A 6,000-nucleotide genomic window follows, 5' to 3' on the forward strand; every position below is an offset into this window, starting at 1 on the left:
GTGCGATCAAAATCTTATACAACGCGCTAGTGAGAAGTCACTTGGAGTGCAACGCAATGATGTGGGCCCCATATGAGGCTAAATACAGTCTCATGTTAGAGCGAGTACAAAATAAATTCACTCGCTACCTCTACAAGAGACTGTATGGAGTGTATCCCTTGTATCCGCTTATGTACCCGACCCTGTTTGTTCTGGGTATGGTGGGGTACGACTAGCTACGCCTCAGAAGAGAGTTAGCTGTGACAGTTTATATATTTAAAATACTTACGGGTCGGAAATATAATGGAAAATATAATGGAGAGACTGGGTCTACGGGTACCAAGTAGAAACCTGAGGCTTACGTCTAAGCTTTTGGATGTACCGCGCGCACATTCCAACTTGGTTAGCAAAGCGCCACTCACGCGAGCAATACAGATCATTAACAAAATTTCCATTGAGGTGGACCTATTTGTTTGTACGCTGGCTGAGTTCACAAGAGTTGCTTGCTATATTGTTAGTTATAGGATTTAGGAATTTAAGTTTAATTTTTTAATGTTTGTATGTAGGTTAGTTGGTTATATAATGGAATTCTATCGCATTAGTTGTAACTGTTAAGATAGGAAAATTTACTGGAAATAAATAAATAAAAAATAAATAAATGTTTATTTATATTAGTATTTAACTTAAGAGGAGTGTTGGCCAAATGGCTTAAGCGTGCTCTCATCTCTGAGGTCGTAGGTTTCGATTTCTGTCTCATTTCATTTCTCAACATTCGCTCGAACGGTCAAGCAAGACATCGTAAGTAAACAGAGAAATACTTGCATGAGACCCAAAAAGTCGACGGCGTTTGTCAGAGCCAGCAGGCTGATCACCAACATGCCTATTTTCAAATGATCATGAAACCGATACAGAAATCTGAGGCCTAGAACTGAAGACAGGTGTAGCGCCACTGGTTTTTTTTTAATATTAATCTTATGAACGTCAATATAAACGTATTTAAATGCGAATAAGCTTATTATTTACACACCCACATAATAATAATTATAAATGGAAACGAAAAATACATTTTAAAAGTTTGGTCCCTGTGGCAGGTACGCATAAGGTACATTATGCGTACAGCATTTTGTTACTGTATTTCGAAATAGATTATTGTAGAAGCATATATCGTTGAATACTTTTTAACTATAGCAGATAATCGTACCCATTATTTCACCGAAATCTTTTCAGTGTCGAAATATATGTTAGTACAGCAGTGAGCTTTTAGACCATTATCAAGTAGCGATAAATACTGATATTCGTTTGATAACGTTCGTTGGTGCCTCTGAATATCGACTTGTGCTGTAATCGTTCTTTTTCAAAACGCAATATATCACATCATTTCATGTTTCATACATGTCGTAAATAGCATGTTTGGTGCTGTGTTTGTATATTAAACCAAATTATCTAATTTGTTTCATAATTCTCTCGACTAGATAACTCTTAACTTTTATAACGAGTCTTTATAATATTTACCTAAGGATTTTTATAATCGACATGGCATCGTCTAATGTCGTCATTCAAACCCAATTCTTTCAAAAGGATAAGAGTTATGCGGTAGATTCATATACCATTATTGATTCATTAAAATAATAAATAAAAATACATACACTATCACACAGTATTTCAATTCAATTTAAAATCATTTATTCATTTAGGTAACTTAATGTACACTTATGATTAGTGTTGCCCAAATGCAAGACCAAGACGAGACTTAGACCAGTCTTGGTATTGGTCTTGCGTCAATACACCTGGTCTTGATCTTGGTATTGGTATTGCGCTCTCAGTCTTGGTCTTGGTCTTGATCTTGCAGCAAGAGTCTCGCAAGTCTCGCAAGACTTGCAAATACCAATTAGCCTATTACTATTTATTCGTCACTCATGTCAAATTGTAAACATTCACTCCGAAAGCAATAAGAATTTAGAGTACCTAGCTAGGTAAATGGGCGAGAATAATAAATAAGACAGACTCGAAGCGAAACTCAATTAAAAATGACTGAAATTGAAATAAAAACTCATATTTATAAGCACACAAGCCGAAGACCGACAAAGAAAAATGCGGCATTCTTTGATAGATAGAATAAATCTTTGAAAGATTAAAAAACAGAAGTATCAGAATCAAAATCAAATAGGTTTTGTGCCTACGCAAAAAGTGTAGATAATTATGCAAATAATATTGTTTATTATGTTCCTTTTTTATTGGAACTATACGTTGCCTGCTGTTTTTATGGAGGTTACTAGCTACTAGAGTAGATACGATAGAAGTTGATAAACCGACACTGCAAATCTCGATTTTTGGAAATGTGTGATTTTAAAACCAAATGCGTAAAGCAATATGACGTCGCAAGCAAAACAATATGATATTTGGAGTTTTTCCACGTTTCAAATTTGTTTAAATCACCCACTATCGAGACAGCGTGTCAAATGCTGTGATACACTTGTTGCAAGCCGCGGCGTCTTTGTCGGTAAATTATCAAATATGTAGGTATATAATACACCGACCGACCAACAGTTTATTCGCAGAACGTCACATTTTCCCAATCAACCTTGAACCTTATTTCTCTAGTAATAAAGTTGAAAATTTGATAACGCCCAAATCTCAGTTTGTCCAAACTGCAAGACGCAAGAGTATTGCAGGCTTAAGTATTGTCTTGCTCAAGTCTTGCAGGCTTCAGTCTTGGTATTGGTCTTGCTACGATAAGGCGGTCTTGGTATTGGTATTGGTCTTGCAAAAATGCAAGAACAAGACCAAGACTGCAAGACCAAGACCGATTTTGGGCAACACTACTTATGATCGTCAAAAAAAATTAAATTTAACATTAAATACTTCTAATTTTACATTATTGCCAGTTCTCAAATCAAGCGTAGAACGGAAGAGAAGAATTGGCAATAAACTCTCCGCCACTCTTTTTAATCGCCATGTTTTTTCTTTTAATCAACGTTTGTAAAGAGCTGCAACCATTACACCATGTTCCATATGACATCTTGAGTAATAAAGAGTAATAAAATAAATTAAAAACAAAGATTTGTCCTCTATCAGCAGGAGGCATGGTGAAATAGGAGCACGCACTTACATACTACTATAATATGCTGTTGTAATTGCCTTAATAAGTGACGCACAAAAATATGCGGCAGTAGATTAATAATAAAGTGATTTTATGGCATTTGTTTTGATGGTTCGTCAATTGGAGCCGAGAAATGTGTTAAACTAACGTTGAACGTTGAATGATAATAATTATTGCGTACGCTTGTAAGAAGTGACAAATCGAAATTACAACATTTTTTCAATACCGTTAAATTAGTTATACTTACATTGTAAATATATTTATTGATGTAGATTACATTTGTTGGCTTACAAAGTTTAAAGATTTAAGACATAATATACATTTATTCATAAATCAAGGGTGTAGAACGGACGAAAAGATATTTTCCGCCGGCCAAGTATTTTCTTAACGCACTAAAAGAGAAAGGCGCTGCAATCCGACATCTTGCTCCACACAGCAGTAGCAAAAGAAACAGGAGTACGCGAGTACATTATGATGACAGCAACACGTTATAAAAATAAAGATTAATTATTTTAGAAATTTATCTAACAAAATACATTTAAATACAAAGAATGAAAGATCTCGAATAGATAATATGCATGATTTTTGCAATAAATAAATGCAGTGCGTGACTAGCATTTGAACACCGTTTTCCGTATATTTCCTCCATTGTATTGTAATTGCAAGACAGTGTGCTTCGTAATGGGATTTGATTAACGGCATTTAGTACTTCAGCTATTAATTGCGCTTATCAATACTTAGGTCGTGGGTTCGGACCTAAAATATAATAACATGTTTCACAGCACAATTTATATTTATTCGTAAATACTGTAAAATAGAACTTTGTAGGAATACTGGTATGTCTTAGACTTTTAAAAGCTGATCTAGGTAATTAGTCCAGTATTTAGAAATGTTATCAAGGAAACAGATATCAAAATCTAAGGCAAGGCCCAAACTGGGGTGTTAATAGCTATTATATTGATATTATTTTATATTATTATTTTTAATTATTTAGAAATATTATTTGTTATAGCTTTATAACATAACGATGTGCCTCCGAAAAAAATTCTATTTTATTTGCTTTAAAAGTACATAGATATCCTACTCGACTAGACATCACTACTCTATACGTGGTTATATTTAAAAGTTATTTTTGATGTGATTCTTATAAAAATTAACTTTATTTATGCCATATGAATATGCCGGATGATAGTTAAAAAACCGGATATAACGTATTAAATCTAAATATTTTATAATTATTTTAATCGGCGGCAAAAGTAACTTAGGATCTACACTGATATTAAGTTAAATAGAAACTGCCCCGACCTACTGTCTGCTTTTCAGCTTGCATATTCACAGATTCCTTACTTCCAGTAAAATTGTATATTTAATATCAACTTTAAAAATATTACTGACAGAAGGATTATATCAATTGGATTGAGCCATACGGCTATACACATTTTTGAGTACTTATTTTTTAATAATTTGATCAGCTTTCGGAACTTCAGCACCTTATAAAGTTACTAAAATTCCGAAACAAGATTCATGTTCATTGATGATGATTCAGGATGATGCTCTAATGACCATCGACTAAACTTATCATATATTCTTAAGTTATAAGAGTTTTTAAAACTGTGATTTGTTTAAGCACTTTACGCTGAGTCTCAATCAAAAGATATACACTACTTAAAAACATCTGGCGTAAATGTTCAACTTTGCAATTATTTTTTAAACATACACGTTCAGAGATTAGTGTATCGATTTTCATCATCTACTTAAATAACAACATAATATGAAACCTTATTGCAGTAACTAATAATAAAATCACTCACCAATAATTCCTTTACATCGTGTCGGAGTTTTAATAGCAGACACGTCAAAAATTTAAACTTTATCAAACTTTCGTCCAACGTTAACAATACACGGCACATGTATTCACGTATTGAGCAAAAACTGTACTGGATGATGCATAGTAATCGTCAGGCTGAACTCAAAACAAAACGTGCCGGTGCTGTCCTCACTGACAGTTTATCGTTAGCCGTATCACACTAATCACCTGATAATCCTAATTTGTTACGGGCTCAAATCACATTTCTTTTTGTTTTTTTCTTTTGAATTAAATATTGTTTTATATTGAGTGAATGGACATGAACCAACGAGCAACCAGGCAATAGTTTATTTTTATATAATTAATTTATAAACTACTTAAATATATCAGGTTTACTTAATAACATATATGTACGAGTTTTCAAACCTTCCTTTTTCGCACGTACTTGCTTCAAATAGTATCACGTACGTTCGCAACATTGAAGATTTTAACATATTATATAATATATATCTATACTAATATTATAAAGAGGAAAGGTTTGATTTTTTGTTTGTTTGTTTGTATGAATTAAATAGGCTCCGAAACTACTTGGCAGATTTGAAAAATTCTTTCACTGTTGGAAAGCTACATCATTCCTGAGTGACATAGGCTATATTTCATTTTCAAAAAAAATAGGCATCCTTACTAAAATTACGATAACATTAACATTTGTTTATTATTTGATACAATTCTAACAGATGGCGCTGAGTTAAAGGTAGTTTAGTTTAGGTCCGTGTCGTGGTACCAACGTTTCACATAAGTTCTCCTACGGTTTCCCTTGATTAATTTACTACTATGTAATATAACAAAAACCTTAGCCACAGCAACGCTTGGCCGAGTCTGCTAGTATTATATAATTTGACTTCTAATTTTTTGAGCATATAATTATTTGTATTAAAAATGAGCTTCAATGCCTGAAACATACAAGGGGACTTGCTCACCTGGCTCTTTGAGTATCGGAGACAATTATTTGCAGTAAGCGACTACAAAATCACTTTTTTCTCTGCGAGGGCTACTGGCTATTATGCAATATGTATGTTAATGTTTTCTCTATTTTTGTAGCTATTTGCACTAG

At 33.3% G+C, this 6,000-nt stretch overlaps 1 protein-coding gene across 2 annotated transcripts in view; it reads right to left on the minus strand.

Annotated features, from left to right (window-relative positions):
• Window positions 1–5,012, minus strand: part of LOC110992313 (adenylyl cyclase 78C) — a 63,188-nt gene extending 58,176 nt beyond the window's left edge. For both annotated transcript variants that reach the window (XM_045629819.1, XM_022258072.2), the window contains exon 1: window positions 4,891–5,012. The gene's annotated coding sequence lies outside the window, so the exon portion shown is untranslated. The remainder of the gene's footprint in view (window positions 1–4,890) is intronic.
• Window positions 5,013–6,000: the final 988 nt, after the last annotated feature.

This window comes from Pieris rapae, chromosome 10, assembly GCF_905147795.1.
Source record: "Pieris rapae chromosome 10, ilPieRapa1.1, whole genome shotgun sequence".
Taxonomy (NCBI): Eukaryota; Metazoa; Arthropoda; class Insecta; order Lepidoptera; family Pieridae; genus Pieris; species Pieris rapae.